The sequence below is a fragment of the Rhipicephalus sanguineus genome, chromosome 9 (assembly GCF_013339695.2).
Source record: "Rhipicephalus sanguineus isolate Rsan-2018 chromosome 9, BIME_Rsan_1.4, whole genome shotgun sequence".
NCBI lineage: Eukaryota > Metazoa > Arthropoda > Arachnida > Ixodida > Ixodidae > Rhipicephalus > Rhipicephalus sanguineus.
The window spans coordinates 128,551,071-128,566,150 of NC_051184.2; the positions used below are offsets into that span (position 1 = coordinate 128,551,071).

At 43.5% G+C, this 15,080-nt stretch overlaps 1 long non-coding RNA gene across 1 annotated transcript; it reads left to right on the forward strand.

Annotated features, from left to right (window-relative positions):
• The first annotated feature begins 8,407 nt into the window (after positions 1-8,407).
• On the forward strand, positions 8,408-12,508 carry LOC125759772 (uncharacterized). The gene is made up of 3 exons (XR_007417407.1): positions 8,408-9,101; positions 10,400-10,530; positions 12,295-12,508. It is a non-coding gene; the product is annotated as an uncharacterized LOC125759772 (long non-coding RNA).
• The last annotated feature ends 2,572 nt before the right edge of the window (positions 12,509-15,080 follow it).

Here is a 15,080-nt window from a genome sequence, read left to right on the forward strand (position 1 = left end):
CAAGAACACACTGGTGTGTTCTGGTGGATACACCAGCCTGCTGGGCTGTGTTCTGGTGGGAAAACCGACCCATCGTGGTGTGTTCTGGTTGGATGTGTTCTGGTGGGATGTGTTCTGGTGTGAAAATCGACCCAGTGTGGTGTGTCCTGGTGGGAACGCAGACCCAGTGTGGTGTGTTCTGGTGGAACGTGTTCTAGTGGGGTGCGAACCTAGTGTGGTGTGTTTTGGTGGGAAATGCAGTCATTCACCTAACCTTTTGCACTTAGTATTATCAAGTATGCAGTCACAAACTTGGGCATGTAAACGTTATCCTATTAAAATAAAATTTCACTAAACGCAATGAACGATCGACAGTATGACAACGCTATTATCTTCACCCGGCCCTGCTATCACACTAGCACCAAAGTGAAATTGTAATATTAAAAAAGAGAGCAGGAGACCTTGCCATCTACGCAAAGAACAAAACATATGTTCCATTCCATACACAAGAGGATGCCACTGATCGACTGTATATATACGGTTCTGTGCCGTGCAGACGAACTATGGAATTGTGAGCTCTGATGTCACAACTGGTGTACAGGTTAAATTAGGTAAGCTTTACGCCTGCATATGTGCAGTACAGAAAATATTTGTGTTAGACGCTTTTTGTGTACCTTGTAGATCTCTAGCATGCCTTTCACTAATTTATCTAGCTATTTCCCTAAATAAATATGTATGTATGTATATATATATATATATATATATATATATATATATATATATATATATATATATATATATATATATATATATATATATATATATATATATATATATATATATATATATATATATATATATATATATGCACACAAAAAATTAGAAACCTCACAGTACACGGTGCAAGACACCATGGTAAGAGAACTGCATAGACTTCATGCACACTCATGCATTGCAAAGCTGACAGTAGTTGATGGGGAACCCATAAAAAGACAAAGAAAGCGATGTCACATTTGCATTTATTCAACGCATCTGCACAGAACAAGTTTTTGTACTTCTAATTGCACTATACAGACATGGTGAACTGCAGTAGGCATACATGCATGTACATCAATGTCCAATAAGAAAAGAATGCAAAATAATCAAAGTAACAGGGCTATACGTTTGAAAATTTCAGCAATCCCAGAACGTTGTGCCATAAAGTGCTTGATTATATCTGCTATAAAATTTGAAATTATGCTGTACTCCCATAGGAACATTGGAAATGAAAAGCACATTGGAAATGGAAAGCCAAAAACCAGCTTAAGTAAACCCACTAAAAATTATGATATATTCTTCTTATGGCCTCTGTCCTTAAACGGGTAGACCCCAAAGAAGGAAGGGCGCAACAAGCCAGCTGCCAGTATCGGACATATCACTTCTCAATGTGGCAACCAAGCACAGAAATATAAGTTCACTGACAGGCAGAAATAGCATCAGCAAATAGCATCAAAAGAATGTTTCACATGTTTGTTGTTAAGGAACGGTTGCAACTGTAGTTTGTTTTCTGCATATGCATATTTTTCCTGCAAAATGCCAATACTACAAATGTCATACGACAAGGCGGTTAGGCGAGCAAGGTGAAGTTGAGGTTTATTTCGGGAAAAAAGCAAAACAAAGAAAGGTACAATTTGCCTAGGGGACCGACGAAAAGGTATAAAAGCCTGACAAGGCGCCTGGCCCCTGAAAACCTAAAATCCCACCAAAATGACAAAATGCTCAGTGTAAAAAATTAACAGTCAATAATAAAAGAAGCATAAATTAGTTGCTACGTGCAGGCCACATGTGTATAAGAAAACAAATAGATGAGTGAATTGGCCCAGGCAATGACATCAGTAAGGCATATATGTGACCAACAAATGAAACAAAGTTCGAGAAAATAAACAAACATGAATGTGACATTACATGACGAAACGTAAGATTTCAATGCATAAGGTTTCAGAAATTAAAAAAACAAAGAAAACAAATACTTCAGAGAATACAAAACAATGCTTATGATTACGGTGAATATGTTTATGTAGACAGCATAGGTGTGCGCACAGGAGGGCAGGGGGGGCGGCTGCCCCCCCTATTCACCTAAGAGGGGGGGGTGCAAAGTCAGCCCCATACATTGACATAATAGGCAGGGGGGCGCTGCCACTCGGGGGGGGGGCAATGTCAGCGCCATACATTGACATAATTGGGAGGGGGTGCTGCGACGAACCTTCGCCCCCCTGAAGGGGAACCCTGCGCATGCCTATGGTAGATAGTAAGTGTGACTGAATCTTCCTTTTAAAAATCCTGTATGAGTCTATATCGTCAATCAGAGTAGGTACATTCGGGTGTCAGATCAAGGTTAAACGACAAATATTTCTGTAATATTCTCTGCCTTACTATCGCAAGACCATCGCCAAGTATTGAGTAATTATTTGGCGCATGAGGCACTAGAGTAATTAACAAAAAACAAAAACACCCTGCTGCATGCCTGGGCATGCAGCAGGGGGATTAATAACAAGTGCACTGAAAAAAGGAGACATGCTCACTGATGAAACAAAGAAAAGGAAAACTGTACATTCTAACCTATCATATCAACTGTTGGACAAGGTGCACCATATGAACTTTTGGAGAAACACGTCTCGTACATTAGAAGAATATGGCACACATCTTTTAGTCACCTTCGAAAAGATTCGGCATTTTTGCTACAACGAATGTTCCCCCTCGATTTACAAGAACACACGGTGAAGCCATGCTGCTTTCATGCAGCAAACACTGCCCTACTTGTGCTGGTGGATGCTCGATACTGTACATGAAGGGTAAAAAATACTGCTGACAGATAATTTCCTGGCATAACAATAATATGGTCTGAGCGGCTGCACCATACAGTATGGAAACCTCTTGAACAAACCTCTTTAACAATCTCTGAGCAGTAAATGCCTCAGACTCCTCGACAGTTTCCTTGAGCAGCATGAAGAGGCTTTTAGAAAGCGGCATGAAATGCCTGATGTATCTTGATGGCAGAATGTCATCGAGACATGAGATGCTGTAATGCAAAAGCCACAATTCTCATTCGGTTGCCTTCCAAAAGGCCCTTTCTGAAACTACAGAGGGCTGCAATAACATCAAGTGTTGCTGTCCTCACGTGACTTAGACCTACGTCACACTGTGTTTACACATAACCACCAGCTCGATATGAACACAACAAATGTTTTTTTAAGGAAGTGGCATTGAAAATGTACTAATTGCATTCCAAGCAACCCCAATAAACTTGCTAGTGTTCTTGACACCGATTTTATTCAGCGCAAGAATACAAAATACTTCTAAAATCTGAGTCAGTACTCCATCACCAATATCTCACATAATTGGTACTTTACAAGGAACCTTCTGATCTCGCACCTTCAAATATGAGCTTTCAGTGGTTGTAATCAAGTAAGCACATTTTTATTAAATTACGACTCACACAAGCACAAGCTTGCAATCTACTTACAGAAAGGCCAGGAAGCATTACTGCTGAATTTCTTGCCACACAATCAGAGACGTCCGCATCTGGGTTGTCGACTTCAACATCCTCAGGAACCTCTTCACTACATTTCGAATTACCATGGACCTTGGTGACTGTTATAGGAAATTCATCCTGCAGATATGGTTCATCTTCGAGCCCGACATTGTCCTCGGTAAGCTCATCTGAACTTGCCTGCATAGAAAAGAGAGAGACAAAACAGAAGTGAGACGATATTCAGGAGTTATGCATTCATGTTCGATCATCAAGTATAAAAGCCACATAAGCAATTTTGTGAAAAAAGCAATACGCGACACGATAGAGTTAGCTCTCGCCTAGAAGTTGAATCGCACGAGAGTGACAGCTGTTCAATGCTGCCAGTATGAAGGCAGCAAATATGCACCAATGCTGGCATGACATGTGCTCTAAGAATTTAAGCATATTTGTTTTTTTTTGGCCGTTCGCTCCTTCCGTGTGACAACCGGTAGTATGTTACTGATGTACTATTCCAGCTTGGTGCTACTGACTGGTTTCTCAGAAATTCTGGGCAATGAGGGACGTACTATAGATTTCTCCAATTGGGCAATCTAGCAAGAGAAATGAGTGATCTGGTCATGCGACCATCCATTTCGTTGCTTGTCACTGTGACATGCCAAGTAGCGCCAATGGAATTTAGGCTTCTAGCACTCACAATATGACGAGAGGTATGAAACTGGCAATGCTTACAGCGAAGTGGTACAAGCATAAAGAAATTACAGATGCTGCAATACTGGATAAGTCATAGGAATAATTCATGGTTCTGGGAAGAAAAGCGTATTAATGAATCTTATCTGCTCCAGTTTAATCTCATTACCACCGTCCTTTCGACAGCAGCTCAGCATGTTTAATAACAGGCAAGACTGAATCAAATGGTTGAAACGGGATTTGTAAATGGGATAGCTTTCTAGATGTGAAGATGTACACAGTAGCCCAAACTGAAACAATACAGGCCAGGAATCTTTCTTCCTGTCTCTGCTTGCACTACCAAGCACTACTTCATTCATTTCATTGAATGAGGTACATTTACTCAATGTGGATGCAATGCGGTTTGTATTGTAGCCTCTGCATAGCACTAGTGCGTTAATGTTTTATGAAGACAGGCAGTAACTGATTTTCTTCGTGCAAATGTGTGCCTCATTTCTTTTGTCGCAAACTGCAAGTACATGGGACATTCCTAACGCACCTTGACAACATTTGGGTCCTAGATTTGCTGTTCATAAATAACAACTGTTCCACTCGGGCACTTTTGAAAGGCCATGCAGTCGATGGCCGTCAAAAAGCCACAACTCTATCCACTCAGTGCACTTGTCACGCTGCTGCTACATGGCAGTTTTGAACGACCGTTGATGGTTTGAGGCTTTTCTGGAACAGATAGTGTGGCACTGTGGATCTTTATTTTCATTTTCATGTCACCGAAAGTTCAACAGTATAAATCCTCATAAAGGCACAAATGTGTCTGTCACTTTTGTTAAAACGATTCAATCAACTGTTTATACGTAGTTATGAATGCATATTTAGTATACCTACTGACAGCCCCCTAAGCATTGTTCCCCACCAACACAACCACTCCCTCCCCTCTTACATATACAGGCACCTACCACCCCGCCCCCGTGTTGTTTTAGCAACCTCCTCCTCCCCCCCCCCCGTCATTACGAAGTTATGGGTAAAACACCGCGCGCCCCGCTTCTACATCGACGTGAAACAGTTACAAAGTTAAACGAGGATTGCATCGCCCCGCGGTGGAAAGCTGTGATATCAGTCATTTACAGCGAAAGAAGCTCTTGGCTCAGATAAGCACGAACAGAGCGGCTGCATGTGCGAATTGATATTGATAATGCCGGGCTCTGAGAGTCATTTCAAGATATCACAACTTACCTGTGAAGCATCTAGAGCAGCAGACGATTCTTTCTTCTGGCTCCACACAATCTGTAGGGGAACTTTGACGATGTAGTCGGTTCTAAATAGAACCGAAAGCGCCGTTTCTGAGGCGGGACCGACCACCACGACGGGACCATGGGTGCGCGGGGGCCCAGGGCCGTCACTTCAACAGCTGCGCTGTAGTGAAAGAACTACGATCGACGACAATACCTCCTCTACGATCACCACGTCGTACACACGCCGTTGTTAAACCCCGCTCGCCGAGCTGCTTTGGTGGCGAAGTCGGTTAGCACTCAGCGCGGCAATTCGTGGTGCTGAACGTCGTGGGTTCGAAATCGCGCATTGTTGTTTTTTTTTAGTGTTTTCGTTTCTAGTTTTGAAACATTGCGTCAAGATTATCATGACTTCTCCGAAGGAACCGTAACATTACTTTTTAAAAGAAAACCAAGCGGAAGGCTGCTGCAGCAGTACACTGTAGCTGCAACCGTACTCAAGACGCGATACATTGTTTCATTGCATCGCATATGAATGGGACGCTGACATGACATTTCCGACCACTGATTTATTACGTTGAGAACGCACTCTAGCAATAAGCACTTGAAAAAATAGCGACAATCCTCAGAACGCCGTTGATATAGCATGTTTTATAGAAACAGTTTCGGTTTCGATCGAAACCCGGACTGCTTGTATGAAATCTGTGATGATGTAATAAATTATTAGCAGCGATTTGAGGTTTGTGATCACTTTATTTGTGAATTAGAGCTCCTAAACTTTCAACTAAAGCAACAAAGTTAATGGTTGAAGAAGATATCATGCCACTACGCCTTTAGTTAGCGGCAAAACATTCATTTTGACGCCACTGCTAGCAACACTGGCATTGTTTTTCTTTTATTCCGTCGAGGATTTTCCGTGCGTGAACGATCGCCCGCTTGTGAAAAGTTAGTGCGACGCAGTGTTTCGTCTACGTAAGATACCTCTTTCACAAGAACAAAAAGGTTATAAGTGCGAAGAGCGTGCCGTGCGGTGGTTTAACTGCAAGGACGTTGACGGCTTCACCCCTGGGGATGTCTTCAGTGCTTACTGGGAGCGGCGATGAGAAGACCAAAGTCGGCTCTACGACACCGTGCTTCAGCATATGACAGGTGATGTAAAATTCTTCATTACATGGGGCACACATTCTGTGCGTATGTTTAAAATCTCTTCTTGCACGTGCGGAGTCGAAGAAGAGCTTAAACTTGAATCTGGCTGCGCATGTTCAACTTTTTTCCCCCGCACTCGCCTTTGTGCTGAACCACGCCGTTATAACTCCATGTCATGTCCCAGCGCTGGCCGACCGCTATCTACATGTAGCCTATTTACTATTCTGTAGTATGTAGTACTTTACGCCGAGCTGCCGTCGCCGCGTGAGTGTGTACCAGCGAATGCTATGCCTTGCACAGTGTTGAAATCCTGGGTTAGGGCAATATTATAGATTTAACGTTAATTGCTACCGTGGAACCATGATTTGCACAGATTTTTTTTTAAATCCACGATGTGAATCTGTGATAGTATACAGGTGACTACCGCAGTTCTTTGCCACGTGGTATTTTCGAAATGCATGGATCTAGACGGGTGCGAGCAAGTGATGCTCTCTTATGCGCTGCAGCATAGTGCTCAGGCTTCAGGAAGAGGCCGAAACAAGCGTGCGGCCTGGGAAGCTCGAAGCTTACCAGCTTATACATTTTTTAGCGAAATCTTTGTCAACATGGCATTACACCCATCTTCGCTAACCAGAGGTCGTGCTCTTGAATTCGTGTATTCTTCATGATGCTGGTTGTATTGCTGTGAGGCCTTGCTCAGTGCTTTAAGATTGGTCTTCAGGGCATAGCTTGACGGTGGTCCTGGTGGAAGCTTTCCCACATGTATTTATGCAAATGTGTGCTAATCATCATAATTACTTTCTGATAAGTGTGACTTAATTGTAATATTGTACTACTGCTAGTTGGAATCATAAGTGTATAAACAAAATTGTTTATTTTTCTGTCATAATTGTCACATAGTGCATGGTTCCCATTGCATGTTTGCATAGTTTTGTGTGACTGTGTTGGCTTGTATTGTCAACTGACTTATTTATCGATTATGACGTGTCACTTCTATTCACAGTCCAAAGAAGAAATGGACCAATGTTTCAATGCATACAGAACAAAAAAAAAGATACGCCGACCAGCCCAAACAAACATTTATGACGTCTCGGCTTTCAGCACGCAAGCCTTGATCACAATGAGTGCATCACCAGAAGTGCTTCGTTTAAATGGGCTTGAGTAATCACTGCAAAGGCTGTGCGTAGATGGGGTTTCGATTTCCGTCGTTAAGATTAACTCTCTTGCAAGTGGTCTGTATGATAAGTGATTCTATACGTCGCCGAGATGCTGCCATATTTTCTATTGTGACGATTTTTGCGTTGTCTCAATCAATCTTGTGGTCATTCATCACGGCGTGTTCAGCTAAAGCGTTGTTGTGGACGCTCTTATTTTTTGTCACAAGCGTGCGGCTGCAGACGCTTCTTGTAGTTTCCTGACTCTCCGATGTAAACACTCTTGCAGTCTGCCAAGGTATCTAGTAAACTAAACTGGGGAATTGCTCCCTGGGCAGGCGGTCCTTCACTCTTACAAGTTGATGGCGCATCTTTTTGGGTGAAATGTGTGCCACATACATGTCATACTCACGTCGGACATGGGCCAAACATTCGCTTGTTGCAGAAATATGCGTTACAGGGGCTCGCTTCATAGACGCGGGGGCCAGCAGGGAGGAGGTGCGTCAAGGTGTCATTGTCATGACAGCTGAATTTCACCTCTGTGCACTCCGCTTTCAACAAGAGGGCTGTTGTCACCACGCTGCTGCAGCGTGCCAAAAGATTGGGCTCAGAGCCACATGATGCAGGCATGCAAAGGTACGGGATGACCTCGCTCACTGTAGATACCCTAGGCACTTTACAAGTGCAATAGACTGTCAACTGTCATGACGGGTACACACTACGCGCCTGCTTCCTGCTGGCCCCCGTACCGTATATTTCTTGAACAAACGAATGTTTGGCACATGTCCTACGTGAGTACGACATGCACATGGCACAGATTCCACCCGAAAGTTCGTGCCATCAACCTATGAGAGTGAAGGATCACCTGCCCAGGGAGCGTTTCCCCAGTGTAGTTTACTAGGTACCTTGAGCAGACTGCAAGGGTGTTCACATCTGAGTCAGGAAACTGCAAGAAGCGTATGCAACACTATGCCTATGATGTAAGTAATACAAGCATTCGCAACAAAGCTTCAGCAGAACACGCCGTGATGAATGACTACAAGATTGATTGGACCAACGCAAGAATCGTCACAACAGAAAAAGTGACAGCATCTTGGCTACGTATGGAATCGTTTATCATGCAGACCACTTATAAAAGAGTTAACCTTAACAACAGAAATCTAAACGTGATCAATGCGAGGTCTTTGCAGCAATTTCTCAAACCTATTCAAATGAACCGCTTCTGCTGATGCATTCATTGTTGCAAGGCTTCCGTGCTCAAAGCCGAAACGTGATAAACGTTTGTTTGGTCTGGTCGCCATCTCTTTTTGTTTCAAATGTACGGTGCCAGCCAAACGGGATTCATTCACGCTGCCGACTTCCATGTCAACACAAAGAGTGCAGAAACCGCAACAGAAGGTGAGGTAATGGGAAAGCTGTATATCTTCTTTTGCTCCGAAAGCTTTCCAGATACAGCGCCCTAGCATCCTTGGTTCTTACATAACTCGTATTATGTGTAGCATCTGGAATACTGTACTCTATGTCAATAGTTTCTTGCTGCACTGGGGAAGCCGCAGGATTCATTTGCGGACAGAAATTCCAAATGTTCCAAAATATGCATTAATTTATGCCATGTCATCAGCTCAACGTCTGCTTGCCATGTTGTCTGTGCCTCCTATGTGCTTAGTGAATTGACACAGCAAATATTTGGCATTTTAACCATAAACTCTGTTTACATGAATGTGGCAGTAGGGCCTTGCTTCACATATACATTTTCTCAGCAGTTTCCTGCAGCTTCCTTAGATTTTAAGCAAGGACGAACACTTTGCACACAAGCGTAAAAAGACATCGAAACACATGAGCATAAAGGTATGTGCTAGCGCAATTACATGTCGTGACACCAGGTGCCCTCTTTTTCAGAGGGCTCTAAAATGCACTTTGGCACACGCCTGGCAGACTCATAACGTCTTGCATTCGCCTTCACAACTTGATGCCTTTCATGTCCTGCACAACAGGATTGCATTTCTTCAAAATCAGTCACATTTGCGCGCCATGAATGGGAAGCATGGAGTGATGTTTTGTCTTCTGTATCTGGACCCATGTGGATGGTGCCAGCGAAGAATGGCAAAAAGAAGGAAAACCTGTGCCACTCACACAATATTTCATCCATGTGAATACAAACTTTTAAGCATTTTTTTAATTAGCAGTTATCGTCTACTACTGAAGTGTTGCCAGCTGAAGTGTGCAAGCTTCTGCATGTCTTGACACCACCCCCCTTCATGTGCTTCTTGTGTCACTGATCATGGACACCTAATTTTCAGATGCTGTCACCATTGCCAAATTTTACGAAACATTAAGATCACAGTGGCGCATCCCAGTTGAGAAAGGCTGTGTTGTTGCCATGCTGAATGATTCTTTAAAGTACTCACATTTGACTACTGAAACCTCATATTAATTTCAGAGTTCATTGAAAGTGGCATGGTTGAGATGTCCGCCAAGAAGCGAATCCTGGTTAGGGAACGAGAGTGCGATGCGAACACTGCCCGATTACGCTGTGGCGTTCAAGATTTGAAGGCGAAGGTCAAGCGTTCTGCAAGTGTTTTTAAGCATTGTTAGTAGGGTGAGATATTAATAATAAAATCCTAATAAATTACTTAGGTTGCTTTGCAGAAACTGTGTGGGAGCAGAGCTAAGCCATTTTCTGAATACCCATGCAGGCCACTTGCCACTGCGTTGCAAAGGAGACTCCTGAGGAGGCGTTTTGTGGATGACACGGCCTGTTCGAGCCTTCCATTGTGGGATGAACAGTTATTCCCATCATTAGAGCCTTCACCAAATGAGATTGGAGGTGTGCACTGCTTTCTTTTTTCGCTCTAAGTATTATTTCAACCTGTAGTTATAGCACCAACGAAGGTTAGTAGGCACTTAACGTTCGTTACATATATGGTGCGAGCGACCAGTGAATGTATCTCATTTCCCCAAATGCCGACTACACTTTCTAGTGTACTCTTTAAATATCAGAACCTCACACTGTACTCGTCTACAGTGTCGATGGACGTTGATTACAAATGCATCTGTGAATCATAGACCGCTCCTGTACTTCATTGGCAACCGAGTTGTATTTTTTTTTCATTTATGCCGTAAGGCGCACTGGCGCCCAAAAAGTAAATAAAAGCTAGGTGACGCTTTTGAGCCGCTCAGCTGGTCCAGCAGTGGGACAGATGAAAATCGTCGGGAGGCCGTCGCAACTAAACACTGAAGTTCGTTATTGAATTGCGCAGTAACACGTTGCACCTTACCAAATTCACTGTGTCGAAGTCCTGGCATGGCGCAAGCAGAAATCTACAGCACGAGGCCCGTGCGCTCGTCGCGGCGGCTGCTGCGGCATACACACTTTTCCCATAAGCGCTTGCGCGTCGGTTGGTGGCGCTCGTGTGCTTGAAAAAGGTCTATTGCTTTTAAAGGTAATAGTGGCTAAGCGCAATTAGCAAGCACAAGAGTGTTCATAACACCAAATGCTTTACTGGAAAAGTATCTCTTGCAATTCAATACGTCACGTTCATATCAGTACATAAAAAGTAATCGTTGAATAAATGTGAATTCAGTGTTCCTGCACATGCTGCTCATGATAGTACGTCGTATACAACACAATAATGCATGCCGATACCGTCGTGCTGTACCCTCGTACTATGCCGCTAAACTGCTACATCTGATATGCATCCACATGGTAATACCTGCGCTGACTGTATTATTCCTTTCACATTTCATGTGTAGAGATACATGCAGGGTTGTTCAGATATATGCAGTATTTATGATTTAAGAATGCGGTTGTACGTTCTTTTCGAGTCATGCTCCCACGGCGCCAATGAGCAGCGGGCGACCAAACAGCCGACTTGCTCAACGCTTGCACACATTTCCCATAGTGCCTGCGAGGCATTCTGGGATTGCTTGAGAAGGTCTATTGAGCAGCTGTGAAAAATTCATTCAGTGGTCTTCCTGTATCATAACAGCACTATTTTTTTTCTTTTGTTCATTTGTAGGTGCCATGGGTCCTCGAACAGTAACATATATAAATGGGTGCAGACATCCTATCCTATTGCATGCTTTCACAGTAATGCAGCAGATTGGTCTTGAAGTAGTGCGTGTGTGCAGCTGTGGTAAAATTTTGTTTTGGTTACAGTTCAGTACCACTAATGATGTGCATATTTGCTGCTCCGACCACTTATGTCACAAGCGGTCTATGCTGTAATGTCTGTGCCAAAGTGGTCATCGTTAACAGTATGCGGCACAGTGCAAAGTTATTGAATATAAATTTGATGTAGAAGTGGTTGAATTCATTCAAAGCTCACTGTCGTGCTTTTTTTTATCTCACTTGCCTCAGTCTAGCAAAAGCACGTGTATCCATGGCACCTACAGAATCTAAACAAATGTTTGGAACATAGGTGCAACACTGAGCAAACATTGGCATCATTTTCTGAACAGTTGCTGACGTTGCAAAATATTTTCTTTGCGCTCTTACATTTACAGGTACAATAATAACTTTTCTAACTTACTAAATGGTGGAGCCTGAATTCTAACAGTTTAGCATTTGTTGATTTTGCTCCATGAACAGGTTCAGCACAGTGTTGCTACGGCAGCAACAACTGCGCCTGCTACTGAGTCTGCTGCCACCTCATATCCTGCAGCCACACCAACTAAATGTGCTGCCTCTTCTGGTCCTACAGCCTTAGCAGTCACACTGCTTTCTACCTCTGATGCTGACATGTCGCAGTGTTCGTTCAGCAAGAATGAACAGCTAAGATAATCAAGGATCCACAAGGACTATTATAGGTGCGTAGCCTATCATGATAATAACTAGTAACAAGAGTGCTTATTTGGGCCAGTCTGTACATGTCCATAATAAATGAGAAACAGCATGAACCACACGATGACAGGACAGAGATGAACTAAGCGCTGTTCTGTTCGGACTACGTTTACAGTGCAAGTATGTCAGTGCTCAGTCCATATCTATGCTTTTGTCTTGTGGTTCGCGCTGTTGCTTGTTTTCTTTGAGCTAGTAACAAGATGTGGACTTGAGCTAGTCGGCAAATAGCTGCGTGCGAAGGCATATGATGTGTTTGCGTCTTGTTTCTTTTGCAATAACTAGTCTTGTGCCGAGTTTCAGCTTACCTAACCAAGCAACAATGAATGTGTGGGTGAAAATGTCTAAGGCCCGTGTACTTAGATTTAGGTGCACGTTAAAGAACCCCAGGTGGTCAAAATTTCCGGAGCCCTCCACTACGGCGTCTCTCATAATCATATCGTGGTTTTGGGACATTAAACCCCAGATATTAAAAAAAAATTATTGAATGTGTGGGTGCAGAGTATGTTAATTGCCAGTTCTTGCACAGTCAGTCTGCATGCGGCCTGATAATCACGTTGTCTCGACAAAACCCTAAAAAATAATGCTGCTGTGGTAAGAGCGACAACAATGCAAAAAAAATCACAGCATATCCACGGGGTGAATGATGATGAGTGGGGCGAAGCTACGGAGGGAATCATCTGTAAACCGTGAAGCTCTTCCGTGAAATGCGCCCAGTGCATAATATAAAGAGTGTGAAACATCGTGTATATATTAAACATCAAACTTTTATTGTACTGTTGGTTTACGTGGTCCCTTCATTATCACTTGTGATCGGTGAAATGCAAGGAAGAAGTCCGCTCCCGAGCGAAAGAGCGGCAAGAGCGACCGCATTCCCCGCTCGCCCTGTGCGAATTAAAGGCAAGGCTAGAGGGAAGACAGGACGCGCGTTCCACGACGCGAGGTCGGTAGCATGCCCAACGAAAGCCAACGGAACGCGATCGTGCAAGTGCTCCGGCTTCGCATCGCCTCATGGTTCCATTTAGCGTCCCAAAACCAAATATATTGCTCAAGGTGTGCCTTGCGTTTTTCGTAGAAATAATTTCTTTATCATGTACATTAAGACGAAAAGTTGAAAGCTCACTAGAGTGTATCGCCCGCAAAGTATGTCTTTTAGTGTGATTTAACTCTCGTACGGCAGGGTCCTCGCGCCGTTGCCGGTCCACCTCGCCCGTTGACGATCGGGCGAGGTGGCTACATACAACTACTACTACTACACTTTAAGAAAAACATCTGGCGTTCTTTCGTTCTGCTTTTACAAAACATCTGGCGTCTTTCGTTGGTTTATTTCATCAATCAACGGCATTTTGAACAAAATTTTTATTGTTTAATCACGCACAGGAGAAATCTCACCAGGCACTACCTTGGAGGTAAACAATGGCTGCTAATGGGAATGAGAGACAGAAGAAGTCGGCTTTTAGCTAACGCGCACGCTGCGAATTTTTTATTGTTCAACAACGCACAGGAGAAATCTCCCACCGGCACCGCCTTGGAGGTCAAAGCGTAAGACTTGTTACGGACTACTACGATGACGGCGATTACGAGGGACGAACGGGTGCCGCCTTAAGGAACTTCGCCCCTAAAAATTGTAAGAGGTGGTGGTAGTAACCTTTGCTAGCTAGTGCTGCATGAGTTATGCTGATAATCTGTGCCCAGCCTTTACAGAAAGGTATACTTCAGCTTTCAGAAGCTGAACTTACTTTTCGAGGATGGCTTATCTTTCTATTCAAAAGGAACATCATGTGAGCTACTGCATTCACAGTGCGTGCGGCGATCTGGGTCAACACAAGCTAGATTGTGTTGCCACTGTAGTCATCATCGTGGTCATGAAGCGATACAATGCTGAATTGTAGCTTAAAATCTTTGCGGAGGCTTTGATAGTCATTCGGTAACTGATCAGCACTTGCTGGAATGAGGGCATTGTGTGTGTGAGGGCACATTCAAAGTGCAGCTGCAGCGCGGCACCCTGAAATATTTCTTAATCCACAGCAGCTTCTGCCACGCTTGTGACATAGCGTGAACGTTACAAGGAGTCGAAATGAAATTACTGCTCGCCGCAACCGATGCAGACAAACCGCATTGTTGCTGTTGACACACTCATTATGGTGATTACTCTTTGTGAATGCATGCCGGCAATGGGTACCGAATAAGAATGAAGCTACTGTTTGCCACAAGAGATGATACTATTTACGCATTCGTAGACGGTCATTGCTCAATTTTGAAGACGCGCAGTCAGTACATACAACAGGCATCAAATATTTTCAGGTGGTGGCCTTAGAACCTCCAAGCAACCCCTGTAAATCCCTTGCTGGGCCAGTGAACACAGTCCATCATGTTTTCTTTCGTGTATTTTGCCAATTATGAAAGCTGTACTTGTGTTTTTCAAACATTAAATCTTTCCTAATTACTGTTATAGATAGCAATTCTGAGAGCCCATTCTCACTTCTTAGCAAAAGAAAAGCATTTTTTCCTGTTTAAAAGCTGGCTAAGAAATGGCG